Source organism: Nothobranchius furzeri, chromosome 5, assembly GCF_043380555.1.
Source record: "Nothobranchius furzeri strain GRZ-AD chromosome 5, NfurGRZ-RIMD1, whole genome shotgun sequence".
Taxonomy (NCBI): domain Eukaryota; kingdom Metazoa; phylum Chordata; class Actinopteri; order Cyprinodontiformes; family Nothobranchiidae; genus Nothobranchius; species Nothobranchius furzeri.
In genome coordinates, this window is record NC_091745.1 from 31,987,961 (window position 1) to 32,004,738 (window position 16,778).

A 16,778-nucleotide genomic window follows, 5' to 3' on the forward strand; every position below is an offset into this window, starting at 1 on the left:
TTCTGAATGTCCTAGAGAGGTCAGGTTTGTTTTAGTGTACTCCAATCAACGGCCCCTACAACCACAAAAAGGAATGGAGTCATTAGCACTTATGGTTTGTAAATGGCACCCAGAATTATGTTGCACGAAGCACAATTTCACATCATTCTGGGTCCATTTGTGTGAAAACAAGGTCCAATCAGGCTGAAACGTTACAAGAAGGTAGAATCTATTGAGTTGTAAGTGATCTGAATGTTTCATGATGATCGCACATTCCTATATGGGGTAAAACCATGTCCCAAAGGTCACCGGGCCTGGTGTCACTTTAAAGAAGTAGTCCATATATAACTTGGCTTCTGAATATCCTAGAGAGGTCAGGTTTGTTTTAGAGTACTCCAATTAACAGCACCTATTACCTCAAAAAGGAATGGAGTCATTAGCACTTATGGTTTTTAAATGGCACCCAGAATTATGTTGCACGAAGCACAATTTCACATCATTCTGGGTTCATTTGTGTGAAAACAAGGTCCAATCAGGCTGAAACGTTACAGGGAGGTAGAATCTATTGAGTTGTAAGTGATCTGAACGTTTCATGATGATAGCACTTTCCTAAGGGGGTCAAACCATGTCCCAAAGGTCACCGGATCTGGTGTCAATTTAAAGAAGTAGTCCAGTTACACATTTGTGGGCTTATAACTTGGCTTCTGAATGTCCTAGAGAGATCAGGTTTGTTTTAGTGTACTCCAATCAACAGCCCCTACAACCACAAAAAGGAATGGAGTCATTAGCCCTTATGGTTTGTAAATGGCACCCAGAATTATGTTGCACGAAGCACAATTTCACATCATTCGGGGTCCATTTGTGTGAAAACAAGGTCCAATCATGCTGAAACGTTACAAGAAGGTAGAATCTATTGAGTTGTAAGTGATCTGAACGTTTCATGATGATAGCACTTTCCTAAGGGGGTCAAACCATGTCCCAAAGGTCACCGGATCTGGTGTCAATTTAAAGAAGTAGTCCAGTTGCACATTTGTGGGCTTATATCTTGGCTTCTGAATGTCCTAGAGAGATCAGGTTTGTTTTAGTGTACTCAAATCAACAGCCCCTACAACCACAAAAAGGAATGGAGTAATTAGCACTTATGGTTTGTAAATGGCACCCAGAATTATGTTGCACGAAGCACAATTTCACATCATTCTGGGTTCATTTGTGTGAAAACAAGGTCCAATCAGGCTGAAACATTACAGGAAGGTAGAATCTATTGAGTTGTAAGTGATCTGAACGTTTCATGATGATAGCACTTTCCTAAGGGGGTCAAACCATGTCCCAAAGGTCACCGGATCTGGTGTCAATTTAAAGAAGTAGTCCAGATACACATTTGTGGGCTTATAACTTGGCTTCTGAATGTCCTAGAAAGATCAGGTTTGTTTTAGTGTACTCCAATCAACAGCCCCTATTACCCCAAAAAGGAATGGAGTCATTAGCACTTATGGTTTGTAAATGGAACCCAGAATTATGTTGCACGAAGCACAATTTCACATCATTCTGGGTTCATTTGTGTGAAAACAAGGTCCAGTCAGGCTGAAACGTTACAAGAAGGTAGAATCAATTGAGTTGTAAGTGATCTGAACGTTTCATGATGATCGCGCATTCCTATAGGGGGTCAAACCATGTCCCAAAGGTCACCGGATCTGGTGTCAATTTAAAGAAGTAGTCCAGTTACACATTTGTGGGCTTATAACTTGGCTTCTGAATGTCCTAGAGAGATCAGGTTTGTTTTAGTGTACTCCAATCAACATCCCCTATTACCCCAAAAAGGAATGGAGTCATTAGCACTTATGGTTTTTAACTGGCACCCAGAAATATGTTGCACGAAGCACAATTTCACATCATTCTGGGTTCATTTGTGTGAAAACAAGGTCCAATCAGGCTGAAACGTTACAAGAAGGTAGAATCAATATAGTTGTAAGTGATCTGAATGTTTCATGATGATCGCACATTCCTATAGGGGGTCAAACCATGTCCCAAAGGTCACCGGATCTGGTGTCAATTTAAAGAAGTAGTCCAGTTACACATTTGTGGGCTTATAACTTGGCTTCTGAATATCCTAGAGAGATCAGGTTTGTTTTAGTGTACTCCAATCAACAGCCCCTATTACCCCAAAAAGGAATGGAGTCATTAGCACTTATGGTTTTTAAATGGCACCCAGAAATATGTTGCACGAAGCACAATTTCACATCATTCTGGGTTCATTTGTGTGAAAACAAGGTCCAATCAGGCTGAAACGTTACAAGAAGGTAGAATCAATTGAGTTGTAAGTGATCTGAACGTTTCATGATGATCACACATTCCTATAGGGGGTCAAACCATGTCCCAAAGGTAACCGGGCCTGGTGTCACTTTAAAGAAGTAGTCCAGTTATACCTTTGTGGGCTTATAACTTGGCTTCTGAATGTCCTAGAGAGGTCAGGTTTGTTTTAGTGTACTCCAATCAACGGCCCCTACAACCACAAAAAGGAATGGAGTCATTAGCACTTATGGTTTGTAAATGGCACCCAGAATTATGTTGCACAAAGCACAATTTCACATCATTCTGGGTCCATTTGTGTGAAAACAAGGTCCAATCAGGCTGAAACGTTACAAGAAGGTAGAATCTATTGAGTTGTAAGTGATCTGAACGTTTCATGATGGTCGCACATTCCTATATGGGGTAAAACCATGTCCCAAAGGTCACCGGGCCTGGTGTCACTTTAAAGAAGTAGTCCACTTATAACTTGACTTCTGAATATCCTAGAGAGGTCAGGTTTGTTTTATAGTACTCCAATTAACAGCCCCCATTACCCCAAAAAGGAATGGAGTCATTAGCACTTATGGTTTTTAAATGGCACCCAGAATTATGTTGCACGAAGCACAATTTCACATCATTCTGGGTTCATTTGTGTGAAAACAAGGTCCAATCAGGCTGAAACATTACAGGAAGGTAGAATCTATTGAGTTGTAAGTGATCTGAACGTTTCATGATGATAGCACTTTCCTAAGGGGGTCAAACCATGTCCCAAAGGTCACCGGATTTTGTGTCAATTTAAAGAAGTAGTCCAGTTACACCTTTGTGGGCTTATAACTTGGCTTCTGAATGTCCTAGAGAGGTCAGGTTTGTTTTAGTGTACTCCAATCAACAGCCCCCACAACCAAAAAAAGGAATGGAGTCATTAGCACTTATGGTTTGTAAATGGCACCCAGAATTATGTTGCACGAAGCACAATTTCACATCATTCTGGGTCCATTTGTGTGAAAACAAGGTCCAATCAGAATGAAACGTTACAAGAAGGTAGAATCTATTGAGTTGTAAGTGATCTGAACGTTTCATGATGATCGCACATTCCTATAGGGGGTCAAACCATGTCCCAAAGGTCACCGGGCCTGGTGTCACTACAAAGAAGTAGTCCAGTTACACCTTTGTGGGCTTATAACTTGGCTTCTGAATGTCCTAGAGAGGTCAGGTTTGTTTTAGTGTACTCCAATCAACGGCCCCTACAACCACAAAAAGGAATGGAGTCATTAGCACTTATGGTTTGTAAATGGCACCCAGAATTATGTTGCACGAAGCACAATTTCACATCATTCTGGGTCCATTTGTGTGAAAACAAGGTCCAGTCAGGCTGAAACGTTACAAGAAGGTAGAATCTATTGAGTTGTAAGTGATCTGAATGTTTCATGATGATCGCACATTCCTATATGGGGTAAAACCATGTCCCAAAGGTCACCGGACCTGGTGTCACTTTAAAGAAGTAGTCCAGTTACACCTTTGTGGGCTTATAACTTGGCTTCTGAATTTCCTAGAGAGGTCAGGTTTGTTTTAGTGTACTCCAATCAACAGCCCCTACAACCACAAAAAGGAATGGAGTCATTAGCACTTATGGTTTGTAAATGGCACCCAGAATTTTGTTGCACGAAGCACAATTTCACATCATTCTGGGTCCATTTGTGTGAAAACAAGGTCCAATCAGGCTGAAACGTTACAAGAAGGTAGAATCTATTGAGTTGTAAGTGATCTGAACGTTCCATGATGATCGCACATTCCTATAGGGGGTCAACCATGTCCCAAAGGTCACCGGGCCTGGTGTCACTTTAAAGAAGTAGTCCACTTATAACTCTGCTTCTGAATATCCTAGAGAGGTCAGGTTTGTTTTAGAGTACTCCAATTAACAGCCCCTATTATCTCAAAAAGGAATGGAGTCATTAGCACTTATGGTTTTTAAATGGCACCCAGAATTATGTTGCACGAAGCACAATTTCACATCATTCTGGGTTCATTTGTGTGAAAACAAGGTCCAATCAGGCTGAAACATTACAGGAAGGTAGAATCTATTGAGTTGTAAGTGATCTGAACGTTTCATGATGATAGCACTTTCCTAAGGGGGTCAAACCATGTCCCAAAGGTCACCGGATCTGGTGTCAATTTAAAGAAGTAGTCCAGTTAGACCTTTGTGGGCTTATAACTTGGCTTCTGAATGTCCTAGAGAGGTCAGGTTTGTTTTAGTGTACTCCAATCAACAGCCCCTACAACCACAAAAAGGAATGGAGTCATTAGCACTTATGGTTTGTAAATGGCACCCAGAATTATGTTGCACGAAGCACAATTTCACATCATTCTGGGTCCATTTGTGTGAAAACAAGGTCCAATCAGGCTGAAACGTTACAAGAAGGTAGAATCTATTGAGTTGTAAGTGATCTGAACGTTTCATGATGATCGCACATTCCTATAGGGGATCAAACCATGTCCCAAAGGTCACCGGGCCTTGTGTCACTTTAAAGAAGTAGTCCAGTTACACATTTGTGGGCTTATAACTTGGCTTCTGAATGTCCTAGAGAGGTCAGGTTTGTTTTAGTGTACTCCAATCAACGGCCCCTCCAACCACAAAAAGGAATGGAGTCATTAGCACTTATGGTTTGTAAATGGCACCCAGAATTATGTTGCACAAAGCACAATTCCACATCATTCTGGGTCCATTTGTGTGAAAACAAGGTCCAATTAGGCTGAAACGTTACAAGAAGGTAGAATCTATTGAGTTGTAAGTGATCTGAACGTTTCATGATGATCGCACATTCCTATAGGGGGTCAAACCATGTCCCAAAGGTCACCGGGCCTGGTGTCACTTTAAAGAAGTAGTCCACTTATAACTCTGTTTCTGAATATCCTAGAGAGGTCAGGTTTGTTTTAGAGTACTCCAATTAACAGCCCCTATTATCTCAAAAAGGAATGGAGTCATTAGCACTTATGGTTTTTAAATGGCACCCAGAATTATGTTGCACGAAGCACAATTTCACATCATTCTGGGTTCATTTGTGTGAAAACAAGGTCCAATCAGGCTGAAACATTACAGGAAGGTAGAATCTATTGAGTTGTAAGTGATCTGAACGTTTCATGATGATAGCACTTTCCTAAGGGGGTCAAACCATGTCCCAAAGGTCACCGGATCTGGTGTCAATTTAAAGAAGTAGTCCAGTTAGACCTTTGTGGGCTTATAACTTGGCTTCTGAGTGTCCTAGAGAGGTCAGGTTTGTTTTAGTGTACTCCAATCAACAGCCCCTACAACCACAAAAAGGAATGGAGTCATTAGCACTTATGGTTTGTAAATGGCACCCAGAATTATGTTGCACGAAGCACAATTTCACATCATTCTGGGTCCATTTGTGTGAAAACAAGGTCCAATCAGGCTGAAACGTTACAAGAAGGTAGAATCTATTGAGTTGTAAGTGATCTGAACGTTTCATGATGATCGCACATTCCTATAGGGGATCAAACCATGTCCCAAAGGTCACCGGGCCTTGTGTCACTTTAAAGAAGTAGTCCAGTTACACATTTGTGGGCTTATAACTTGGCTTCTGAATGTCCTAGAGAGGTCAGGTTTGTTTTAGTGTACTCCAATCAACGGCCCCTCCAACCACAAAAAGGAATGGAGTCATTAGCACTTATGGTTTGTAAATGGCACCCAGAATTAAGTTGCACAAAGCACAATTCCACATCATTCTGGGTCCATTTGTGTGAAAACAAGGTCCAATTAGGCTGAAACGTTACAAGAAGGTAGAATCTATTGAGTTGTAATTGATCTGAACGTTTCATGATGATCGCACATTCCTATAGGGGGTCAAACCATGTCCCAAAGGTCACCGGGCCTGGTGTCACTTTAAAGAAGTAGTCCAGTTACACCTTTGTGGGCTTATAACTTGGTTTCTGAATGTCCTAGAGAGGTCAGGTTTGTTTTAGTGTACTCCAATCAACAGACCCTACAACCACAAAAAGGAATGGAGTCATTAGCACTTATGGTTTGTAAATGGCACCCAGAATTATGTTGCACAAAGCACAATTTCACATCATTCTGGGTTCATTTGTGTGAAAACAAGGTCCAATCAGGCTGAAACGTTACAGGAAGGTAGAATCTATTGAGTTGTAAGTGATCTGAACGTTTCATGATGATAGCACTTTCCTAAGGGGGTCAAACCATGTCCCAAAGGTCACCGGATCTGGTGTCAATTTAAAGAAGTAGTCCAGTTACACATTTGTGGGCTTATAACTTGGCTTCTGAATGTCCTAGAAAGATCAGGTTTGTTTTAGTGTACTCCAATCAACAGCCCCTAAGACCACAAAAAGGAATGGAGTCATTAGCACTTATGGTTTGGAAATGGCACCCAGAATTATGTTGCACGAAGCACAATTTCACATCATTCTGGGTTCATTTGTGTGAAAACAAGGTCCAATCAGGCTGAAACGTTACAAGAAGGTAGAATCAATTGAGTTGTAAGTGATCTGAACGTTTCATGATGATCGCACATTCCTATAGGGGGTCACACCATGTCCCAAAGGTCACTTGGCCTGGTGTCACTTTAAAGAAGTAGTCCAGTTACACCTTTGTGGGCTTATAACTTGGCTTCTGAATATCCTAGAGAGGTCAGGTTTGTTTTAGAGTACTCCAATTAACAGCCCCCATTACCCCAAAAAGGAATGGAGTCATTAGCACTTATGGTTTTTAAATGGCACCCAGAATTATGTTGCACGAAGCACAATTTCACATCATTCTGGGTTCATTTGTGTGAAAACAAGGTCCAATCAGGCTGAAACATTACAGGAAGGTAGAATCTATTGAGTTGTAAGTGATCTGAACGTTTCATGATGATAGCACTTTCCTAAGGGGGTCAAACCATGTCCCAAAGGTAACCGGATTTGGTGTCACTTTAAAGAAGTAGTCCAGTTACACCTTTGTAGGCTTATAACCTGGCTTCTGAATGTCCTAGAGAGGTCAGGTTTGTTTTAGTGTACTCCAATCAACAGCCCCTACAACCACAAAAAGGAATGGAGTCATTAGCACTTATGGTTTGTAAATGGCACCCAGATTTATGTTGCACGAAGCACAATTTCACATCATTCTGGGTCCATTTGTGTGAAAACAAGGTCCAATCAGGCTGAAACGTTACAAGAAGGTAGAATCTATTGAGTTGTAAGTGATCTGAACGTTTCATGATGATCGCACATTCCTATAGGGGGTCAAACCATGTCCCAAAGGTCACCGGGCCTGGTGTCACTTTAAAGAAGTAGTCCAGTTACACCTTTGTGGGCTTTTAACTTGGCTTCTGAATGTCCTAGAGAGGTCAGGTTTGTTTTAGTGTACTCCAATCAACGGCCCCTACAACCACAAAAAGGAATGGAGTCATTAGCACTTATGGTTTGTAAATGGCACCCAGAATTATGTTGCACGAAGCACAATTTCACATAATTCTGGGTCCATTTGTGTGAAAACAAGGTCCAATCAGGCTGAAACGTTACAGGGAGGTAGAATCTATTGAGTTGTAAGTGATCTGAACGTTTCATGATGATCGCACATTCCTATAGGGGGTCAAACCATGTCCCAAAGGTCACCGGATCTGGTGTCAATTTAAAGAAGTAGTCCAGTTACACATTTGTGGGCTTATAACTTGGCTTCTGAATATCCTAGAGAGATCAGGTTTGTTTTAGTGTACTCCAATCAACAGCCCCTATTACCCCAAAAAGGAATGGAGTCATTAGCACTTATGGTTTTTAAATGGCAGCCAGAAATATGTTGCACAAAGCACAATTTCACATCATTCTGGGTTCATTTGTGTGAAAACAAGGTCCAATCAGGCTGAAACGTTACAAGAAGGTAGAATCTATTGAGTTGTAAGTGACCTGAACGTTTCATGATGATCGCACATTCCTATAGGGGGTCAAACCATGTCCCAAAGGTCACCGGGCCTGGTGTCACTTTAAAGAAGTAGTCCAGTTACACATTTGTGGGCTTATAACTTGGCTTCTGAATGTCCTAGAAAGATCAGGTTTTTTTAGTGTACTCCAATCAACAGCCCCTACAACCACAAAAAGGAATGGAGTCATTAGCACTCATGGTTTTTAAATGGCACCCAGAAATATGTTGCACGAAGCACAATTTCACATCATTCTGGGTTCATTTGTGTGAAAACAAGGTCCAATCAGGCTGAAACGTTACAAGAAGGTAGAATCAATTGAGTTGTAAGTGATCCGAACGTTTCATGATGATCACACATTCCTATAGGGGGTCAAACCATGTCCCAAAGGTAACCGGGCCTGGTGTCACTTTAAAGAAGTAGTCCAGTTACACCTTTGTGGGCTTATAACTTGGCTTCTGAATGTCCTAGAGAGGTCAGGTTTGTTTTAGTGTACTCCAATCAACGGCCCCTACAACCACAAAAAGGAATGGAGTCATTAGCACTTATGGTTTGTAAATGGCACCCAGAATTATGTTGCACAAAGCACAATTTCACATCATTCTGGGTCCATTTGTGTGAAAACAAGGTCCAATCAGGCTGAAACGTTACAAGAAGGTAGAATCTATTGAGTTGTAAGTGATCTGAACGTTTCATGATGGTCGCACATTCCCATATGGGGTAAAACCATGTCCCAAAGGTCACCGGGCCTGGTGTCACTTTAAAGAAGTAGTCCACTTATAACTTGACTTCTGAATATCCTAGAGAGGTCAGGTTTGTTTTATAGTACTCCAATTAACAGCCCCCATTACCCCAAAAAGGAATGGAGTCATTAGCACTTATGGTTTTTAAATGGCACCCAGAATTATGTTGCACGAAGCACAATTTCACATCATTCTGGGTTCATTTGTGTGAAAACAAGGTCCAATCAGGCTGAAACATTACAGGAAGGTAGAATCTATTGAGTTGTAAGTGATCTGAACGTTTCATGATGATAGCACTTTCCTAAGGGGGTCAAACCATGTCCCAAAGGTCACCGGATTTGGTGTCAATTTAAAGAAGTAGTCCAGTTACGCCTTTGTGGGCTTATAACTTGGCTTCTGAGTGTCCTAGAGAGGTCAGGTTTGTTTTAGTGTACTCCAATCAACAGCCCCTACAACCACAAAAAGGAATGGAGTCATTAGCACTTATGGTTTGTAAATGGCACCCAGAATTATGTTGCACGAAGCACAATTTCACATCATTCTGGGTCCATTTGTGTGAAAACAAGGTCCAATCAGAATGAAACGTTACAAGAAGGTAGAATCTATTGAGTTGTAAGTGATCTGAACGTTTCATGATGATCGCACATTCCTATAGGGGGTCAAACCATGTCCCAAAGGTCACCGGGCCTGGTGTCACTTTAAAGAAGTAGTCCAGTTACACCTTTGTGGGCTTATAACTTGGCTTCTGAATGTCCTAGAGAGGTCAGGTTTGTTTTAGTGTACTCCAATCAACGGCCCCTACAACCACAAAAAGGAATGGAGTCATTAGCACTTATGGTTTGTAAATGGCACCCAGAATTATGTTGCACGAAGCACAATTTCACATCATTCTGGGTCCATTTGTGTGAAAACAAGGTCCAGTCAGGCTGAAACGTTACAAGAAGGTAGAATCTATTGAGTTGTAAGTGATCTGAATGTTTCATGATGATCGCACATTCCTATATGGGGTAAAACCATGTCCCAAAGGTCACCGGACCTGGTGTCACTTTAAAGAAGTAGTCCAGTTACACCTTTGTGGGCTTATAACTTGGCTTCTGAATTTCCTAGAGAGGTCAGGTTTGTTTTAGTGTACTCCAATCAACAGCCCCTACAACCACAAAAAGGAATGGAGTCATTAGCACTTATGGTTTGTAAATGGCACCCAGAATTATGTTGCACGAAGCACAATTTCACATCATTCTGGGTCCATTTGTGTGAAAACAAGGTCCAATCAGGCTGAAACGTTACAAGAAGGTAGAATCTATTGAGTTGTAAGTGATCTGAACGTTCCATGATGATCGCACATTCCTATAGGGGGTCAACCATGTCCCAAAGGTCACCGGGCCTGGTGTCACTTTAAAGAAGTAGTCCACTTATAACTCTGCTTCTGAATATCCTAGAGAGGTCAGGTTTGTTTTAGAGTACTCCAATTAACAGCCCCTATTATCTCAAAAAGGAATGGAGTCATTAGCACTTATGGTTTTTAAATGGCACCCAGAATTATGTTGCACGAAGCACAATTTCACATCATTCTGGGTTCATTTGTGTGAAAACAAGGTCCAATCAGGCTGAAACATTACAGGAAGGTAGAATCTATTGAGTTGTAAGTGATCTGAACGTTTCATGATGATAGCACTTTCCTAAGGGGGTCAAACCATGTCCCAAAGGTCACCGGATCTGGTGTCAATTTAAAGAAGTAGTCCAGTTACACCTTTGTGGGCTTATAACTTGGCTTCTGAATGTCCTAGAGAGGTCAGGTTTGTTTTAGTGTACTCCAATCAACAGCCCCTACAACCACAAAAAGGAATGGAGTCATTAGCACTTATGGTTTGTAAATGGCACCCAGAATTATGTTGCACGAAGCACAATTTCACATTATTCTGGGTCCATTTGTGTGAAAACAAGGTCCAATCAGGCTGAAACGTTACAAGAAGGTAGAATCTATTGAGTTGTAAGTGATCTGAACGTTTCATGATGATCGCACATTCCTATAGGGGGTCAAACCATGTCCCAAAGGTCACCGGGCCTTGTGTCACTTTAAAGAAGTAGTCCAGTTACACATTTGTGGGCTTATAACTTGGCTTCTGAATGTCCTAGAAAGGTCAGGTTTGTTTTAGTGTACTCCAATCAACGGCCCCTCCAACCACAAAAAGGAATGGAGTCATTAGCACTTATGGTTTGTAAATGGCACCCAGAATTATGTTGCACAAAGCACAATTTCACATCATTCTGGGTCCATTTGCGTGAAAACAAGGTCCAATTAGGCTGAAACGTTACAAGAAGGTAGAATCTATTGAGTTGTAAGTGATCTGAACGTTTCATGATGATCGCACATTCCTATAGGGGGTCAAACCATGTCCCAAAGGTCACCGGGCCTGGTGTCACTTTAAAGAAGTAGTCCAGTTACACCTTTGTGGGCTTATAACTTGGTTTCTGAATGTCCTAGAGAGGTCAGGTTTGTTTTAGTGTACTCCAATCAACAGACCCTACAACCACAAAAAGGAATGGAGTCATTAGCACTTATGGTTTGTAAATGGCACCCAGAATTATGTTGCACAAAGCACAATTTCACATCATTCTGGGTTCATTTGTGTGAAAACAAGGTCCAATCAGGCTGAAACGTTACAGGAAGGTAGAATCTATTGAGTTGTAAGTGATCTGAACGTTTCATGATTATAGCACTTTCCTAAGGGGGTCAAACCATGTCCCAAAGGTCACCGGATCTGGTGTCAATTTAAAGAAGTAGTCCAGTTACACATTTGTGGGCTTATAACTTGGCTTCTGAATGTCCTAGAAAGATCAGGTTTGTTTTAGTGTACTCCAATCAACAGCCCCTAAGACCACAAAAAGGAATGGAGTCATTAGCACTTATGGTTTGGAAATGGCACCCAGAATTATGTTGCACGAAGCACAATTTCACATCATTCTGGGTTCATTTGTGTGAAAACAAGGTCCAATCAGGCTGAAACGTTACAAGAAGGTAGAATCAATTGAGTTGTAAGTGATCTGAACGTTTCATGATGATCGCACATTCCTATAGGGGGTCACACCATGTCCCAAAGGTCACCGGGCCTGGTGTCACTTTAAAGAAGTAGTCCAGTTACACCTTTGTGGGCTTATAACTTGGCTTCTGAATATCCTAGAGAGGTCAGGTTTGTTTTAGAGTACTCCAATTAACAGCCCCCATTACCCCAAAAAGGAATGGAGTCATTAGCACTTATGGTTTTTAAATGGCACCCAGAATTATGTTGCACGAAGCACAATTTCACATCATTCTGGGTTCATTTGTGTGAAAACAAGGTCCAATCAGGCTGAAACATTACAGGAAGGTAGAATCTATTGAGTTGTAAGTGATCTGAACGTTTCATGATGATCGCACATTCCTATAGGGGGTCAAACCATGTCCCAAAGGTCACCGGGCCTGGTGTCACTTTAAAGAAGTAGTCCAGTTACACCTTTGTGGGCTTTTAACTTGGCTTCTGAATGTCCTAGAGAGGTCAGGTTTGTTTTAGTGTACTCCAATCAACGGCCCCTACAACCACAAAAAGGAATGGAGTCATTAGCACTTATGGTTTGTAAATGGCACCCAGAATTATGTTGCACGAAGCACAATTTCACATAATTCTGGGTCCATTTGTGTGAAAACAAGGTCCAATCAGGCTGAAACGTTACAAGAAGGTAGAATCTATTGAGTTGTAAGTGATCTGAATGTTTCATGATGATCGCACATTCCTATATGGGGTAAAACCATGTCCCAAAGGTCACCGGGCCTGGTGTCACTTTAAAGAAATAGTCCAGTTACACCTTTGTGGGCTTAAAACTTGGCTTCTGAATTTCCTAGAGAGGTCAGGTTTGTTTTAGTGTACTCCAATCAACAGCCCCTACAACCACAAAAAGGAATGGAGTCATTAGCACTTATGGTTTGTAAATGGCACCCAGAATTATGTTGCACGAAGCACAATTTCACATCATTCTAGGTCCATTTGTGTGAAAACAAGGTCCAATCAGGCTGAAACTTTACAAGAAGGTAGAATCTATTGAGTTGTAAGTGATCTGAACGTTTCATGATGATCGCACATTCCTATAGGGGGTCAACCATGTCCCAAAGGTCACCGGGCCTGGTGTCACTTTAAAGAAGTAGTCCACTTATAACTTGGCTTCTGAATGTCCTAGAGAGGTCAGGTTTGTTTTAGTGTACTCCAATCAACGGCCCCTACAACCACAAAAAGGAATGGAGTCATTAGCACTTATGGTTTGTAAATCGCACCCAGAATTATGTTGCACAAAGCACAATTTCACATCATTCTGGGTCCATTTGTGTGAAAACAAGGTCCAATCAGGCTGAAACGTTACAAGAAGGTAGAATCTATTGAGTTGTAAGTGATCTGAACGTTTCATGATGATCGCACATTCCTATAGGGGGTCAAACCATGTCCCAAAGGTCACCGGGCCTGGTGTCACTTTAAAGAAGTAGTCCAGTTACACCTTTATGGGCTTATAACTTGGTTTCTGAATGTCCTAGAGAGGTCAGGTTTGTTTTAGTGTACTCCAATCAACAGCCCCTACAACCACAAAAAGGAATGGAGTCATTAGCACTTATGGTTTGTAAATGGCACCCAGAATTATGTTGCACGAAGCACAATTTCACATCATTCTGGGTCCATTTGTGTGAAAACAAGGTCCAATCAGGCTGAAACGTTACAAGAAGGTAGATTCAATTGAGTTGTAAGTGATCTGAACGTTTCATGATGATCGCACATTCCTATAGGGGGTCACACCATGTCCCAAAGGTCACCGGACCTGGTGTCACTTTAAAGAAGTAGTCCAGTTACACCTTTGTGGGCTTATAACTTGGCTTCTGAATATCCTAGAGAGGTCAGGTTTGTTTTAGAGTACTCCAATTAACAGCCCCCATTACCCCAAAAAGGAATGGAGTCATTAGCACTTATGGTTTTTAAATGGCACCCAGAATTATGTTGCACGAAGCACAATTTCACATCATTCTGGGTTCATTTGTGTGAAAACAATGTCCAATAAGGCTGAAACGTTACAGGGAGGTAGAATCTATTGAGTTGTAAGTGATCTGAACGTTTCATGATGATAGCACTTTCCTAAGGGGGTCAAACCATGTCCCAAAGGTCACCGGATCTGGTGTCTACTTAAAGAAGTAGTCCAGTTACACCTTTGTGGGCTTATAACTTGGCTTCTGAATTTCCTAGAGAGGTCAGGTTTGTTTTAGTGTACTCAAATCAACAGCCCCTACAACCACAAAAAGGAATGGAGTCATTAGCACTTATGGTTTGTAAATGGCACCCAGAATTATGTTGCACGAAGCACAATTTCACATCATTCTGGGTCCATTTGTGTGAAAACAAAGTCCAATCAGACTGAAACGTTACAAGAAGGTAGAATCTATTGAGTTGTAAGTGATCTGAACGTTTCATGATGATTGCACATTCCTATAGGGGGTCAAACCATGTCCCAAAGGTCACCGGGCCTGGTGTCACTTTAAAGAAGTAGTCCAGTTACACCTTTGTGGGCTTATAACTTGGCTTCTGAATGTCCTAGAGAGGTCAGGTTTGTTTTAGTGTACTCCAATCAACAGCCCCTACAACCACAAAAAGGAATGGAGTCATTAGCACTTATGGTTTGTAAATGGCACCCAGAATTATGTTGCACGAAGCACAATTTCACATCATTCTGGGTCCATTTGTGTGAAAACAAGGTCCAATCAGGCTGAAACGTTACAAGAAGGTAGAATCTATTGAGTTGTAAGTGATCTGAACGTTTCATGATGATCGCACATTCCTATAGGGGGTCAAACCATGTCCCAAAGGTCACCGGGCCTGGTGTCACTTTAAAGAAGTAGTCCAGTTACACCTTTGTGGGCTTATAACTTGGCTTCTGAATATCCTAGAGAGGTCAGGTTTGTTTTAGAGTACTCCAATTAACAGCCCCCATTACCCCAAAAAGGAATGGAGTCATTAGCACTTATGGTTTTTAAATGGCAACCAGAAATATGTTGCACGAAGCACAATTTCACATCATTCTGGGTTCATTTGTGTGAAAACAAGGTCCAATCAGGCTGAAACGTTACAGGGAGGTAGAATCTATTGAGTTTTAAGTGATCTGAACGTTTCATGATGATAGCACTTTCCTAAGGGGGTCAAACCATGTCCCAAATGTCACCGGATCTGGTGTCAATTTAAAGTAGTCCAGTTACACATATGTGGGCTTATAACTTGGCTTCTGAATTTCCTAGAGAGGTCAGGTTTGTTTTAGTGTACTCCAATCAACAGCCCCTACAACCACAAAAAGGAATGGAGTCATTAGCACTTATGGTTTGTAAATATCACCCAGAATTATGTTGCACGAAGCACAATTTCACATCATTCTGGGTCCATTTGTGTGAAAACAAGGTCCAATCAGACTGAAACGTTACAAGAAGGTAGAATCTATTGAGTTGTAAGTGATCTGAACGTTTCATGATGATCGCACATTCCTATAGGGGGTCAAACCATGTCCCAAAGGTCACCAGGCCTGGTGTCACTTTAAAGAAGTAGTCCAGTTACACCTTTGTGGGCTTATAACTTGGCTTCTGAATGTCCTAGAGAGGTCAGGTTTGTTTTAGTGTACTCCAATCAACAGCCCCTACATCCACAAAAAGGAATGGAGTCATTAGCACTTATGGTTTGTAAATGGCACCCAGAATTATGTTGCACGAAGCACAATTTCACATCATTCTGGGTCCATTTGTGTGAAAACAAGGTCCAATCAGGCTGAAACGTTACAAGAAGGTAGAATCTATTGAGTTGTAAGTGATCTGAACGTTTCATGATGATAGCACTTTCCTAAGGGGATCAAACCATGTCCCAAAGGTCACCGGATCTGGTGTCAATTTAAAGAAGTAGTCCAGTTACACCTTTGTGGGCTTATAACTTGGCTTCTGAATGTCCTAGAGAGATCAGGTTTGTTTTAGTGTACTCCAATCAACAGCCCCTATTACCCCAAAAAGGAATGGAGTCATTAGCACTTGTGGTTTTTAAATGGCAGCCAGAAATATGTTGCACAAAGCACAATTTCACATCATTCTGGGTTCATTTGTGTGAAAACAAGGTCCAATCAGGCTGAAACGTTACAAGAAGGTAGAATCTATTGAGTTGTAAGTGACCTGAACGTTTCATGATGATCGCACATTCCTATAGGGGGTCAAACCATGTCCCAAAGGTCACCGGGCCTGGTGTCACTTTAAAGAAGTAGTCCAGTTACACCTTTGTGGGCTTATAACTTGGTTTCTGAATGTCCTAGAGAGGTCAGGTTTGTTTTAGTGTACTCCAATCAACAGCCCCTACAACCACAAAAAGGAATGGAGTCATTAGCACTTATGGTTTGTAAATGGCACCCAGAATTATGTTGCACGAAGCACAATTTCACATCATTCTGGGTTCATTTGTGTGAAAACAATGTCCAATAAGGCTGAAACGTTACAGGGAGGTAGAATCTATTGAGTTGTAAGTGATCTGAACGTTTCATGATGATAGCACTTTCCTAAGGGGGTCAAACCATGTCCCAAAGGTCACCGGATCTGGTGTCTACTTAAAGAAGTAGTCCAGGTACACCTTTGTGGGCTTATAACTTGGCTTCTGAATTTCCTAGAGAGGTCAGGTTTGTTTTAGTGTACTCCAATCAACAGCCCCTACAACCACAAAAAGGAATGGAGTCATTAGCACTTATGGTTTGTAAATGGCACCCAGAATTATGTTGCACGAAGCACAATTTCACATCATTCTGGGTCCATTTG